Here is a 16,526-nt window from a genome sequence, read left to right as displayed (position 1 = left end):
GCTCGCAACTTTTCCTCATAACTAAGATCCTCCAGACCCTTTATTATCTTTGTTGCCCTTCTTTGTACTCGCTCCATTTCCAGTACATCCTTCCTGAGGACTGGTGCCCAGAACTGGACAGCATACTCCAGGTGCGGGCGGACCAGAGTCTTGTAGAGCGGGAGAATTATCGTTTTATCTCTGGAGTTGATCCCCTTTTTAATGCATGCCAATATTCTGTTTGCTTTGTTAGCAGCAGCTTGGCATTGCATGCCATTGCTGAGCCTATCATCTACTAGGACCCCCAGGTCCTTTTCCATCCTAGATTCCCCCAGAGGATCTCCCCCCAGTGTATAGATTGCATTCATATTTTTGCCACCCAAATGCATTATTTTACATTTTTCTACATTGAACCTCATTTGCCATGTAGTCGCCCACCCCATTCATTTGTTCAGGTCTTTTTGCAAGGTTTCCACATCCTGCGGAGAAGTTATTGCCCTGCTTAGGTTAGTACTGTCTGTAAATACAGAGATTGAACTGTTTACCCCATCCTCCAGGTCATTTATGAACAAATTAAACAGGATTGGTGCCAGCACAGAACCCTGGGGAACCCCACTACCCACCCCTGACCATTCCGAGTATTCCCCATTTATCACCACCCTCTGAACACGCCCTTGTAGCCAGTTTTCAATCCATGTACTCACCCTATGGTCCATGCCAACGGACCTTATTTTGTACAGTAAACGTTTATGGGGAACTGTGTCAAATGCTTTTGCAAAATCCAGATACACCACGTCTAAGGGCCTTCCTTTATCTAGCTGGCAACTCACCTCCTCAGAGAAGGTTAATAGATTGGTTTGGCTAGAACGATTCTTCATGAATCCATGCTGATTACTGCTATTGATACCATTCTTATTACTAAAATCTTGTATATAGTCCCTTATCATCCCCTCCAAGAGTTTACATACTATTGATGTTAGGCTAACTGGTCTGTAATTCCCAGGGATGTATTTTGGGCCCTTTTTAAATATTGGTGCTACATTGGCTTTTCTCCAATCAGCTGGTACCATTTCAGTCAGTAGACTGTGAGTAAAAATTAGGAACAATGGTCTGGCAATTACTTGACTGATTTCCCTAAGTACCCTCGGGTGAAAGGCATCTGGTCACCGGTGATTTATTAAGGTTAAGTTTCCCAAGTCTAATTTTAATTCTGTCCTCTGTTAACCATGGAGGTGCTTCCTGTGTTGTGTCATGAGGATAAACACTGCAGTTTTGGTTACTGAAGCCCCCCGATTCCCTCGTGAAGACTGAGGAGAAGAATAAATTCAATACCTTTGCCATCTCCCCATCCTTTGTAACCAGATGTCCTTCCTCATTCTTTATGGGACCAATATGGTCTGTCCTCCCTTTTTTACTGTTTACATACTTAAAGAATTTCTTGAGTTTTTTTTGCTCTCCTCCGCTATGTGTCTTTCATGTTCTATCTTAGCCGTCCTAATTGCACCCTTACATTTCTTGTTGCATTCTTTATAAAGTCTGAATGCTGATGTTGATCCCTCAACCTTGTATTTTTTGAAGGCCTTCTCCTTTGCTTTTATATGAATTTTTACATTGGAGTTAAGCCATCCAGGACTTTTGTTCACTCTTTTAAATGTATTACCCAATGGGATGCATTGGCTAATGCCCTTATTTAATATGCTCTTAAAGCAAACCCATCTCTCCTGCGTGTTCTTTGTTCCTAAGATTTTATCCCAGTTTATGCCTTCTAGCAAGGCTCGTAGTTTAGGGAAGTTGGCTCTTTTGAAATTCAGTATCTTTGTATTCCCCTTATGTTTCCTATTTGTGTGATTTATACTGAAGCCAATTGACCTGTGATCGCTGTGATCGCTGTTACCTAAATTGCCCTGTTTTTCCACATCCGTGATCAGGCCTGTATTGTTGGTAATCAGTAGATACAGTAACGCTTTATTTCTGTTAAGGTTTATATTAGCAATTCATTCTAAACAAAGTTGCATAATTCCATTGACACATCAATAGTTTATTCTTTGAGAAAAAATAATTTATATACACTCAACGTTTTAAAGCTTGTTATCAAAAAGAGGAAAATGTTTCAGCAAAATCAAAGAAAAGTTACCTGAATTTGCTATAGTTTGATAAATTGCATTTTACACAAGTCAAGAGGAGTGGTATTGTGCGGCCATTCTATCCTGTCCTATAGCCTATCCCATCTTATATAATGTGCAAATTCTACTTTTACCTTGTCTCTGCACAACTCTGTCTTTTTCTGTCCTTTGCTCAGTAAATTAAAATTTACAATAAAAAAAAAATGTTCTTTATTAGTATTATAGCAGATCTCACTAAGGTGACCCTGTTTAGGCAACCCAGCAAAAGACGAAAGCAAGATCTGGCTTAAACAGGCACATAAGATGCTCCACCCACTTCCTAGCGGTAGGAATGAGGTTTGAGTTCCCGCTACATAGGATTCATGGCAAATTTAGAATGTTTGCATGAACAGCAAATTTATTGGTTTGTTTGCAAAAGCAGCAAAAGTGAAACCCTCACAGGTCATTGCATGAACTTGGGTGGGGTGGCAGAGTATGGCTAACAACATGCTAGCCCCTTCTCTGAATACAGTGCCTTGAAAAAGTATTCATACCCCTTGACATTTTCCATATTTTGTCATGTTACAGCCAAAAACATAAATGTAATTTATTGGGATTTTAGGTAATAGACCAACACAGAGTGGCACATAATCGTGATGTGGAAGGAAAATGATAAATGGTTTTCAAAATATTTTACAAATAAATATGTGAAAAGTGTGGCGTGACTTGTATTCAGCCCCCCTAAGTCAATACTTTGTAGAACCTCCTTTCTCTGCAATTACAGCGGCAAGTCTTTTTGGGGATGTCTTTACTAGCTTTGTACATCTAGAGAGGGACATTTTTGCCCATTCTGCTTTGCAAAATATCTCAAGGTCTGTCAGATTGGATGGAGAGCCATTTTCAAGTCTTGTCACACATTCTCAATGTGATTTAGGTCTGGACTATGACTGGGCTATTCTAACACATGAATATGCTTTGATCTAAACCATTCCATTGTAGTTCTGGCTGTATGTTTAGGGTCGTTGTCTTGCTGGAGTCTCAAGTCTTTTGCAGTCACTTATGCCCTGTACACACGATAGGATTTTCCGACAACAAAATCCATGGGATTTTTTCCGACAGATGTTGGCTCAAACTTGTCTTGCATATACATGGTCACACAAAGTTGGTCGGAAATTCCGAACGTCAAGAACGCGGTGACGTACAACACGTATGACGAGGCGAGAAAACTGAAGTTCAATAGCCAGTGCTGCTCTTCTGCTTGATTCCGAGCATGCGTGGCACTTTGTGCATCAGAATTGTGCGTCGGAATTTCCGACAACGGATTTTGTTGTCGGAAAATTTGAGAACCAGATCTCAAATTTTGTGTGACGGAAATTCCTATAGAAAATTTCCAACAACAAGGTCCTATCAAACATTTTCCATCGGAAAATCCTATCGTGTGTACAGGGCATAACAGTTTTTCTTCTAAGATTGTCCTGTATTTGGCTCCATCCATCTTCCCATCATCTCTGACCAGCTTCCCTGTCCCTGCTGAAGAAAAGCATCCCCACACCATGATGCTGCCACCACCATCTTTTCCGGTGGGAATGATGTGTTCAGGGTGATGTGCAGTGTTAGTTTTCCACCACACCTAGCGTTTTGCTTTTAGGCCAAAAAGTAAAATTTTGGTCACTTCTGACCAGAGCACCTTCTTCCACATATTTGCTGTGTCCCCCACATGGCTTCTCACAAACTGCAAACAGGACTTCTTATGGCTTTCTTTCAACACTGGCTTTCTTCTTGCCATGCTTCCATAAAGATCAGATTTGTGGAGAACACGACTAATAGTTGTCCTGTGGACAGATTCTCCCATCTGAGCTGTGGATCTCTGCAGCTCCTCCAGAGTTACCACGGACCTCTTGGCTGCTTCTCTAACGAATGCTCTCCTTGCCCGGCCGGTCAGTTTAGGTGGACGGCCATGTCTTGGTAGGTTTGCAGTTGTGCCATAATCTTTCCATTTTCGGTTGATGATGGATTGAACAGAGCTCCGTGAGATGTTCAAACCTTGGGATATTTTTTTTATAACCGAACCCTGCTTTAAATTCCTCCACAACTTTATCTCTGACCAGTCTGGTGTGTTCCTTGGCCTTCAGGATTCATTTTGTTCACTAAGGTTCTCTAACAAACCTCTGAGGGCTTCACAGAACAGCTGTATTTATACTGAGATTAAATTACTTACAGATGGACTCTATTTACTAATTAGGTGACTTATGAAGGCAATTGGTTTCACTAGATTTTAGTTAGGGGTATCAGAGTAAAGGGGGCTGAATACAAATACACCCCACACTTTTCACATATTTATTTGTAAAAATTGTTAAAACCATTTATCATTTTTCTTCCACTTCACAATTATGTGCCACTTTGTGTTGGTCCATCACATAAAATCCCAATAAAATACATTTAAGTTTTTGGTTGTAAACATGACAAAATGTGGAAAATGTCAAGGGGTATAAATACTTTTTCAAGGCACTGTAATGCCCCGTACACACAATCGGAAATTCCGCCAGAAAAAGTCCGATGTGAGCTTTTGGTCAGAAATTCCGACCGTGTGTATGCTCCATCGGACTTTTGCTGGCGGAATTCCCGCCAGCAAAAGATTGAGAGCAGGTTCTCAACTTTTCGGTCGGAAAAAGTTCTGATCGTCTGTACCAATTCTGACGCGCAAAATTTGCATGCTCGGAAACAGTTCAACGCATGCTCTGAAGCATTGAACTTAATTTTCTTGGCTTGTCGTAGTGTTGTACGTCACCGCGTTCTTGACGGTCACAAGTTCAGAGAACTTTTGTGTGACCATGTGTATGCAAGCCAAGCTTGATCAGAATTGGTTTTGGATGGTTTTTCCGATGGAAAATCCGATCGTGTGTATGGGGCATTAGTCATATTTCCTTTCACACTTTTTTCTATATATGTTTTAAAGCTGAACTCCGAGCACAAAAACTCTCATGTGAATATATTGCTCAATAGCCACAAAGCATATACTGCAAAAGCACTTTGTAAACCTCAAATGACATTACAAACCCAATATTAGCTTGTAAATGATCAGTGTGCTGTATATAGCCTGTGTTGGGAGTAAAGCTGTGGAAGGGGCTGATCAGGTCCCACTCACTACAGGATGCCTGCAGAAAACTACAGGAAGGGGTGGAGACAAAATCAACCAAGAGAGCAACAGTGATTGGTCTTTATTAGAGAAAGTCTCACACTGGATTACTGCACAGATCTGGAAGAAGTACACAAACCACACCAAGATTCAAGAAGATGATGAATGGTTTTTGAGAATATTTGCTTATCCCAGAGTTCAGCTGTAGACTTTCATGAAGCACTTTAAGGCCTCATGTACACTGCTAGTGATAAACGGACGTTTAGGAGCAGTTGGGCATTTTTTTCAGCAGCCCCTGAACTCTCCTCTATGTTATCTTAACATGTACACAGGGTCATTTATAGTCCTTTAGAGGCAGTTGAGTTTAGTGGCATTTTTTTTAAAGCAAAAAATTGCGTTCAGGATGGAAGTTTATTGGCATTTGAAACACCAAATGCTTGTAACAGCGTACAAACACGTCTAAACGCGATAACTCACATTTAGCCATGTTTTGTTTATAGGCGTTTTCAATGGAGATACATTACTGACCATTTATAATGCAAAAAACGCTTCTAAAATGTAAATGCAGCATGTAAACGCAGCACAACGGACGCTTTTAACCATCAGTTATTATCCTATTAAAGAAGACCTCAGAGAGAGAGAGAGAATTCTACACATTGTAACAATATTACAGGATGGACAACCTTCACGTTTGATCTGCTGCAATCCTTTTTCCTGCCTGGGTTAGGCTGGAGCCCACCTGGCAGTAAGTTCAGGCTGCTGGAATGTCACTGGCTCTTGCTGTTCCCTGCCTGATGCCACCAATCTCTATAGTCATTGTGCTATTTTTCAATCACCAGGGACTGACTGTTCTTTGCCTGGGAGGAGGAAGACGAGGAAGGTTTTGTCAGCCAGGCAACTACCTTCTCTGAATGCTGTGGCTGAATAGCACGGCCACTCTGAGATAGAAAAGGCAGACTGCCCCGCCCTTACATGGTACAGCCCAACCATAGCTTTCTTCTGCAGAACCTCCTTGACCCTTACTACCACCACATACAGAACATCTACCTCTCACTTTAGGCCTGCCTGGCATGTTTAATAAAGGGGATTTTCTAAAAATTTATTGGCAAATATTGCAATAGGGGAAATAAATATATAGTGTTTTGGTACTCATTGCTTTACCACATAAATGTGCAAAAAAAAATGTTTTTTGACCTAGCAGAATATATATTATATATATACAGTGGGGACAGAAAGTATTCAGACCCCCCTTAAATTTTTCACTCTTTGTTATATTGCAGCCATTTTCTAAAATCATTTAAGTTCATTTTTTTTCCTCATTAATGTACACATAGCACCCCATATTGACAGAAAAACACAGAATTGTTGACATTTTTGCAGATTTATTAAAAAAGAAAAACTGAAATATCACATGGTTCTAAGTATTCAGACCCTTTGCTGTGACACTCATATATTTAACTCAGGTGCTGTCCATTTCTTCTGATCATCCTTGAGATGGTTCTACACCTTCATTTGAGTCCAGCTGTGTTTGATTATACTGATTGGACTTGATTAGGAAAGCCACACACCTGTCTATATAAGACCTTAAAGCTCACAGTGCATGTCAGAGCAAATGAGAATCATGAGGTCAAAGGAACTGCCTGAAGAGCTCAGAGACAGAATTGTGGCAAGGCACAGATCTGGCCAAGGTTACAAAAAATTTCTGCTGCACTTAAGATTCCTAAGAGCACAGTGGGCTCCATAATCCTTAAATGGAAGATGTTTGGGATGACAAGAACCCTTTCTAGAGCTGGCCGTCCTGCCAAACTAAGCTATCGGGGAAGAAGAGCCTTGGTGAGAGAGGTAAAGAAGAACCCAAAGATCACTGTGGCTGAGCTCCAGAGATGCAGTCGAGAGATGGGAGAAAGTTGTAGAAAGTCAACCATCACTGCAGCTCTCCACCAGTCGGGGCTTTATGGCAGAGTGGTCTGACGGAAGCCTCTCCTCAGTGCAAGACACATGAAAGCCCGCATGGAGTTTGCTAAAAAACAACTGAAGGACTCCAAGTTGGTGAGAAATAAGATTCTCTGGTCTGATGAGACCAAGATAGAACTTTTTGGCCTTAATTCTAAGTGGTATGTGTGGAGAAAACGAGGCACTGCTCATCACCTGTCCAATACAGTCCCAACAGTGAAGCATGGTGGTGGCAGCATCATGCTGTGGGGGTGTTTTTCAGCTGCAGGGACAGGACGACTGGTTGCAATTGAGGGAAAGGTGAATGCAGCCAAGTACAGGGATATCCTTGACGAAAACCTTCTCCCGAGTGCTCAGGACCTCAGACTGGGCCGAAGGTTTACCTTCCAACAAGTGTATATATATATATATATATATATATATATATATATATATATATACATATATATATATATATATGAATATAGCACCCTCTACCAATAGAGGTTCTAGTATTCATATTTTTTTACTAGGAGACTGTCAGCACAGGCAAATTTAGTCAGGTCTCTGCTGCAAGCTAGGCCTGTCTGTTTTGATCTGGGGGCTGGGAGTGGTTAGAGTAGCAGTGGGTGTGGCCACCTGTGCTCTAGTTCTGAGGTGCCTCCCCTCATTCCAAGGAGAATGTTCTGGAAGAGCGGCAGGGCCTAGAGCTGGAGTGGCAGGCAGCTTATGTGGGAGCCCTGACCAGTCCCCAACTGGAATTGGCAGGGGGCGGGCCTCCTATATAAGCTGAGGTAACATGCCACTGGGGGGAGTTGTCAGCTGAGTGAACTGGAGGATGGAATACTAGACAGCAGCAGGAGGGCAGATGGGGGTGTGCCGATTGCAGGAGGAGGCCCGGGGAAAACTGTGAGGGAATTTTGCCTTTACACGGTCATTGGCAATGTCTTTATCATCACACGGTCATTGATAAAGAACTCCTGGAGCAGAGGGGCAGGTGAAGCTGTCGGAACATATGGTCCGGTCAAGTTCTCCATCGAGGACTCAGGGCAGTGAAAGGTCGGTGAGTGTTACCACAGTGGAGGGCTGGATGTGCCAGGAAGTCTGTGAGCGAACTTTGCCTCTACACGGTCATTAGCAAAGTCCTCGTCATTACATGGTCAATGATGAGGAGTCCTGGATCTGAGGAGAGACTGTGGGGATGTATGTCAAATGGATATGACCTGAGGGCACATTTGCAAGCTGGGCTAGCTGGGAACAGTAGTCCACCGCTCAACATGTGCTTTTAAACTACTAGGCCTCTGGGGAGAGGTACTGCAGGCCTCAGGCCTAGTAGCAGCAAGCAACTAGAGCCAGCTAAAGGAATTCAGCTATTCAGAGTGGGTCCTTATTCTGCTTACAGAAGAAGATGTGGCACAGTCAAGAGTGATGTCCTCATCCATACACGGTCATGGGTGAGGAAGCAATAGTCTGTGGGAGTTGAGCAGAGGAGGAGCAATAGTCTGCATGGTGATGCAGGGGGAAGATCATAACTGTTTAAAAAAATGCACATCATTTCTTCAGGCTCAAACTATGTGCTAAGCTAAAACCTCTAAATATGATGGTGAAATGAACTATCCTATAGGCATCCCATATACCCCTTTCCCCAACCAAGTTGTACCCCCCAAATAAACAAAAAAAAAAAACAGCAAAGGACTGTTCATTGTCTCTGCAAGATATATATGGGAGTCTGGCAGCGGGGTGAATTGGTGGATGTTAGTAACTAGTGGTAACCACACCGCTATATTTATTTATTTATTTATTTATTTCAGGTACTTATATAGCGCCGTCAATTTACGCAGCGCTTTACATATATATATTATACATTCACATCAGTCCCTATACCCTCAAGGAGCTTACAATCTAAGGTCCCTAACTCACATTCATACCTATACTAGGGCCGATTTAGACAGGATCCAATTAACCTACCAGCATGTCTTTGGAGTGTGGGAGGAAACCGGAGTACCCGGAGGAAACCCACGCAGACACAGGGAGAACATGCAAACTCCAGGCAGGTAGTGTCGTGGTTGGGATTCGAACCAGCGACCCTTCTTACTGCTAGGCGAGAGTGCTACCCACTGCGCCACTGTGCCGCCAAATATACACATACACACAGTCAGGTCTATAAATATTGGGACATCGACACAATTCTAATCTTTTTGGCTCTATACACCACCACAATGGATTTGAAATGAAACAAACAAGATGTGCTTTAACTGCAGACTTTCAGCTTTAATTTGAGGGTATTTACATCCAAATCAGGTGAATGGTGTAGGAATTACAACAGTTTGTATATGTGCCTCCCACTTTTTAAGGGACCAAAAGTAATGGGACAATTGGCTGCTCAGCTGTTCCATGGCCAGGTATGTGTTATTCCTTCATTATTCCATTTACAAGGAGCAGATAAAAGGTCCAGAGTTCATTTCAAGTGTGCTATTTGCATTTGGAATCTGTTGCTGTCAGCTCTCAATATGAGATCCAAAGAGCTGTCACTATTAGTGAAGCAAGCCATCATTAGGCTGAAAAAACAAACCCATCAGAAAGATAGAAACATTAGATGTGGCCAAATCAACTGTTTGGAACATCCTTAAAAATAAAGAACGCACTGGGGAGCTCAGCAACACCAAAAGACCCGGAAGACCACAGAAAACAACTGTGGTGGATGACCGAAGAATTCTTTCCCTGGTGAAGAAAACACCATTCACAACAGTTGGTCAGATCAAGCACACTCTCCAGGAGGTAGGTGTATGTGTGTCAAAGTCAACAATCAAGAGAAGACTTCACCAGAGTGAATACAGAGGGTTCACCACAAGATGTAAACCATTGGTGAGCCTCAAAAACAGGAAGGCCAGATTAGAGTTTGCCAAACAACATCTAAAAAAGCCTTCACAGTTCTGGAACAACATCCTATGGACAGATGAGACCAAGATCAACTTGTACCAGAGTGATGGGAAGAGAAGAGTATGGAGAAGGAAAGGAACTGTTCATGATCCAAAGCATACCACCTCATCAGTGAAGCATGGTGGTGGTAGTGTCATGGCGTGGGCATGTATGGCTGCCCATGGAACTGCTTCTCTTGTATTTATTGATGATGTGACTGCTGACAAAAGCAGCAGGATGAATTCTGAAGTGTGTCGGGCAATATTATCTGCTCATATTCAGCAAAATGCTTCAGAACGTATTGGACGGCGCTTCACAGTGCAGATGGACAATGACCCAAAGCATACTGCGAAAGCAACCAAAGAGTTTTTTAAGGGAAAGAAGTGGAATGTTATGCAATGGCCAAGTCAATCACCTGATCTGAATCCGATTAAGCATGCATTTCACTTGCTGAAGACAAAACTGAAGGAAAAATGCCCCAAGAACAAGCAGGAACTGAAGACAGTTGCAGTAGAGGCCTGGCAGAGCATCACCAGGGATGAAACCCAGCGTCTGGTGAGGTCTATGCATTCCAGACTTCAGGCTGTAATTGACTGCAAAGGATTTGCAACCAAGTATTAAAAAGTGAAAGTTTGATGGATGATTGTTAATCTGTCCCATTACTTCTGGTTCCTTAAAAAGTGGGAGGCACATATACAAACTGTTGTAATTCCTACAACGTTCACCTGATTTGGATGTAAATACCCTCAAATTAAAGCAGAAAGTCTCCAGTTAAAGCACATCTTGTTTGTTTCATTTCAAATCCATTGTGGTGGTGTATAGAGCCAAAAAGATTAGAATTGTGTCGGTCTCAATACTTATGGACCTGACTGTATATATATATATATATATATATAAATAATGGGGGAAAAAAAGTCAAGGGGAACCCAGCAGTTAACAGTAACTACAGTTTTTGCTGTTATCTACTAAAAGGTAGTAGAAAACGACTGTTGGGTCTGTGAACTATAAACATGGGGGTACAGAGCAGCATCCAGCTCTCTGTATACACAGACTGTCAGCTCTCCCTAAACTACTCCAACACACACACTGACAAATAGGGATGAGCCGAACACCCCCCTGTTCGGTTCCCAACAGAACATGCAAACAGGAAAAAAGTTCGTTCGAACACGCGAACACCGTTAAAGTCTATGGGACACGAACATGAATAATCAAAAGTGCTAATTTTAAAGGCTAATATGCAAGTTATTGTCATAAAAAGTGTTTGGGGACCTGGGTCCTGCCCCAGGGGACATGGATCAATGCAAAAAAAAGTTTTAAAAACGTCCGTTTTTTCAGGAGCAGTGATTTTAATAATGCTTAAAGTCAAACAATAAAAGTGTAATATCCCTTTAAATTTCGTACCTGGGGGGTGTCTATAGTATGCCTGTAAAGGGGCGCATGTTTCCTGTGTTTAGAACAGTCTGACAGCAAAATGACATTTTGAAGGAAAAAAGCCATTTAAAACTACCCGCGGCTATTGCATTGCCAACAATACACATAGAAGTTCATTGATAAAAACGGCATGGGAATTCCCCAAAGGGGAACCCCGAACCAAAATTAAAAAAAAAAAATGAGGTGGGAGTCCCCCTAAATTCCATACCAGGCCCTTCAGGTCTGGTATGGATTTTAAGGGGAACCCCGCGCCAAAAAAAAAACCAAAAAAACCGCTTGGGGTCCCCCCAAAAATCCATACCAGACCCTTATCCGAACACGCAACCTGGCAGGCCGCAGGAAAAGAGGGGGGGACGAGAGTGCGGCCCCCCCCTCCTGAACCGTACCAGGCCACATGCCCTCAACATTGGGAGGGTGCTTTGGGGTAGCCCCCCAAAACACCTTGTCCCCATGTTGATGAGGACAAGGGCCTCATCCCCACAACCCTGGCCGGTGGTTGTGGGGGTCTGCGGGCGGGGGGCTTATCAGAATCTGGAAGCCCCCTTTAACAAGGGGACCCCCAGATCCCGCCCCCCCTGTGTGAAATGGTAAGGGGGTACAAAAGTACCCCTACCATTTCACTAAAAAACTGTCAAAAATGTTTAAAATTACAAGAGACAGTTTTTGACAATTCCTTTATTTAAATACTTCTTCTTTCTTCTATCTTCCTTCATCTTCTGGTTATTCTGGCTCTTCTGGTTCTTCCTCCGGCGTTCTCGTCCAGCATCTCCTCCGCGACGTCTTCTATCTTCTTCTCCTCGGGCCGCTCCGCACCCATGGCATGGGGGGAGGCTCCCGCTCTTCTCTTCATCTTCTTCATCCTCTTCTCTTCTTCTTTTCTTCTCTTCTTCTCTTCTTCATTTTCTTCTCCGGGCCGCTCCGCACTCATGCTGGCATGGAGGGAGGCTCCCGCTGTGTGACGGCGCTCCTCGTCTGACAGTTCTTAAATAACGGGGGGCGGGGCCACCCGGTGACCCCGCCCCCTCTGACGCACGGGACATGACGGGACTTCCCTGTGGCATTCCCCGTGACGTCACAGGGAAGTCCCGTCAAGTCACCATGCGTCAGAGGGGGGCAGGGTCACCAGGTGGCCCCGCCCTCCGTTATTTAAGAACTGTCAGACGAGGAGCGCCGTCACACAGCAGGAGCCTCCCTCCATGCCAGCATGGGTGCGGAGCGGCCCGGAGAAGAAAATGAAGAAGAGAAGAAGAGAAGAAGAGAAGAAAAGAAGAAAAGAAGAAGAGAAGAAGATGAAGAGAAGAGCGGGAGCCTCCCCCCCTGCCATGGGTGCGGAGCGGCCCGAGGAGAAGAAGATAGAAGACGCCGCGGAGGAGATGCTGGACGAGAACGCCGGAGGAAGAACCAGAAGAACCAGAAGAACCAGAAGATGAAGGAAGAAAGAAGAAGTATTTAAATAAAGGAATTGTCAAAAACTGTCTCTTGTCATTTTTAACATTTTTGACAGTTTTTTAGTGAAATGGTAGGTACCATTTCACACAGGGGGGGGGGCCGGGATCTGGGGGTCCCCTTGTGAAAGGGGGCTTCCAGATTCCGATAAGCCCCCCGCCCGCAGACCCCCACAACCACCGGCCAGGGTTGTGGGGATGAGGCCCTTGTCCTCATCAACATGGGGACAAGGTGTTTTGGGGGGGCTACCCCAAAGCACCCTCCCAATGTTGAGGGCATGTGGCCTGGTACGCTTCAGGAGGGGGGGGGCTGCACTCTCGTCCCCCCTCTTTTCCTGCGGCCTGCCAGGTTGCGTGCTCGGATAAGGGTCTGGTATGGATTTTTGGGGGGACCCCACGCCGTTTTTTTTTTTTTTGGCGCGGGGTTCCCCTTAAAATCCATACCAGACCTGAAGGATCTGGTATGGAATTTAGGGGGAACCCCACGTCATTTTTTTTTTAAATTTTGGCCGGGGTTCCCCTTAAAATCCATACCAGACCTGAAGGATCTGGTATGGAATTTAGGGGGAACCCCACGTCATTTTTTTTTTAAATTTTGGCCGGGGTTCCCCTTAATATCCATATCAGACCTGAAGGGCCTGGTATGGAATTTAGGGGGACTCCCATGTCATTTTTTTTTTTAAATTTTGGTTCGGGGTTCCCCTTTGGGGAATTCCCATGCCGTTTTTATTAATGAACTTCTATGTGTATTGTCGGCAATGCAATAGCCGCGGGTAGTTTTAAATGAGTTTTTTCCTTCAAAATGTCATTTTGCTGTCAGACTGTTCTAAACACAGGAAACATGCGCCCCTTTACAGGCATAGTATAGACACCCCTCAGGTACGAAATTTAAAGGGATATTACACTTTTATGGTTTGACTTTAAGCATTATTAAAATCACTGCTCCTGAAAAAACGTCCGTTTTTAAAACTTTTTTTGCATTGATCCATGTCCCCTGGGGCAGGACCCGGGGTCCCCAAACACTTTTTATGACAATAACTTGCATGAGTTACATGAGTTCGACTCGAACTCGAAGCTCATCCCTACTGACAAATAGCCACTGATAACACACCCTTGCTGAGTGGGATCAGCACATAACTGAGCCCTCATTAAGGACCCACCAGAACCAGCTGTTCCAAGTTCAATGGCAATCCAGTGCATTATGGTTACTAAGAATTCAGACCTCAGTGAAAACCTGGATTAGGTCAATAGAACTGCAAACCTTGAACATGCAGGGTTCTCCTCAAACCCATGGTAGAACCAAACCCAAATTTCATCCCTATTATTCATAAAAAATACACTGTACTTACCTTATTCTTCATAAACATGATCTGTTCACTCTCAGTTGTCTTCTCTGTACTGCAATCTAGTGATGTCCAGTTCATGAATGAATTGTTCTTTTCAATCGATTCTTTTCAGTGAACTGATTGAATCGATTCCTCTGAGTGAACTGATCCGTTTGAAACAGTTCACTAGTATGCACTCAATACTAGCAGAGCAGGCCTGGTAATATGATCCTAGAGTGAGAGAGCTTGGCCCCTCCCTGCAACCAATCAGCCGGCTCAAGGCACAGTGACACTCAGGAACTGGATACAAACTTAAAACGAGTCAAGAGTACACAGTACACTGAGTTAAAGAATCATATGAGTTGTTAGAACACAGTACACTGAAAGAACCATGATTCACCACCAGTACTTTACAGTGCATAATGAGGCCACTTTCACACTTGTGTGACTTGTCCTGCAACTTGGGACTACAAAGTCGCATGACATGTGGTACCCATGATTTCCAATGAGTACCATTCATATCTGTGTGTCTTCAAGTCACAGCGACTTCAAAGTAGTCCCTGCACTACTTTGGTCCGATTTTGATGCGACTTGAGGCAGAGACCTCAAAATTACATAGGTATTGCTTCAAGTCGCATCAAAGTCACGGTAAAAATCGTGGCAAAAATTTAACGTGTGAGTGGAAAGGAAGTGTGAAAGGATCCTAACGATTGGATTTTACTACCGTGGGTACTTCGCCCGCCCGCAGTAGTAAAATCCGATCATTTTTCCTGTGCATGCGCTGTAAAGACCCTGGAAAAATCTCATGGCTAGCAATGTTAACTGTGAAGTTGGCCCATCAGAATGAGGTTCACACGCACAAAATAGGACAATAGGATTGTGCTTGTGCTTTGAGCAAGGAACTAAATACAAGTAAATGTTTCCAGGACTTCCCAACCTTCTGTGAAGAATAATTCTTTTGATTCTAATCATTCAAGAAGGTTGAGTGAGAGCTTTGGTTCACTTGCTTGTCAGTAGACTCAGCAAGTGAACCGAAGAATCGATTCATTGAATCGGTTCATTTCAGTGAGTAGTTCGAAATGAACCAATTCACTTAAAAGATCCGGACTTCCCATCACTACTACAATCAGATTTCACCTGGTCTATAAAAAGAGCCAGGTGTGGGCGGGGCAGGCTTTTAAAGGAATATACAGTAACCATTTCTAACAAATAAAAAGAGTGCTACTTTCACTATTACTCACTCTACCATACTACACTTCATCATTTTCATTCTAAAAATGTGGCCTGAACCTCCCAACCCATACTGAATGGTGTGGCAGGATTAATCAAGTATCAAAGATGGAGAAAGCTCAAGGTTTTGCAAATGATACCTTTGACCGATATGGCCGCACCTGGACACTATTAGGTATTATTCAAATTTCCTTACATTTAAAATAAAATCTACTAATTGTTTGTATACCGAACGTTTGACTCCCCATCTCCTCAAATTTATATACACTTTCTCTAAACTCCTTTGCGTTATCTGTCATAAACCTTATAAATATGGTATTCATAACAGCCGATCATACAGGCTCAGCTGGTCTGGCTTAAGCCTAGTTTTCTCAAAGTTTTCAATAACAACTTGGCGCTCCCTCTAAGTCCATAAGTCAATAGCGATAACTCTCCTTTTTTACATATACACTACATTACCATTGGGACGCCTGCCTTTACACACACATAAACTTTAATAGCATCCCAGTCTTATGCCCCGTACACACGGTCGGGATTTTCCGACGGAAAATGTCCGATCGGAGCGAGTTGTCAGAAATTCCGACCGTGTTTGGGCTCCATCGGACATTTTCCATCGGATTTTCCGACACACAAAGTTTGAGAGCAGGCTATAAAATTTTCCGACAACAAAATCCGATCGCGTCAATTCCGACCGTGTGTGGCCTGTTCCGACGCACAAAGTGCCACGCATGCTCAGAAGAAATTTCGGGATGGAACAGCTGGGTCTGGTAAACTTAGCGTTCGCAATGGATACAGCACTTTCGTCACGCTGCAATTTTAAAAATGGTTTAATACAGCGCACTCTCTTCTTCTTTATAATGTGACAAGAATGAAGTAGTTTTGCTGCTCATATTCACACAGACTTCTCACAAACTTCTTTCTTTATTATTTATCGGGATTCCCTTAATATATTTTGATTTGTCACATCTGACAAAAATATTTTTGTGTTTTTTTTTTCTTTGATTTTTTTTTAAAGGCAGATTTTTAT

At 43.2% G+C, this 16,526-nt stretch overlaps 1 protein-coding gene across 1 annotated transcript in view; it reads right to left on the bottom strand.

The window, feature by feature from the left end:
• The window catches only part of LOC141147946 (pyrin-like), a 51,122-nt gene extending 36,714 nt beyond the window's left edge, over positions 1-14,408 (bottom strand). Inside the window, exon 1 of the mRNA XM_073635104.1 lies at positions 14,294-14,408. The gene's annotated coding sequence lies outside the window, so the exon portion shown is untranslated. The remainder of the gene's footprint in view (positions 1-14,293) is intronic.
• Between the last annotated feature and the right edge of the window lie 2,118 nt (positions 14,409-16,526).

This window comes from Aquarana catesbeiana, linkage group LG06 (assembly GCF_042186555.1).
Source record: "Aquarana catesbeiana isolate 2022-GZ linkage group LG06, ASM4218655v1, whole genome shotgun sequence".
Taxonomy (NCBI): domain Eukaryota; kingdom Metazoa; phylum Chordata; class Amphibia; order Anura; family Ranidae; genus Aquarana; species Aquarana catesbeiana.
Note: the sequence above shows the minus strand (reverse complement) of the source record. Positions and strands in the feature narration are given on the sequence as shown.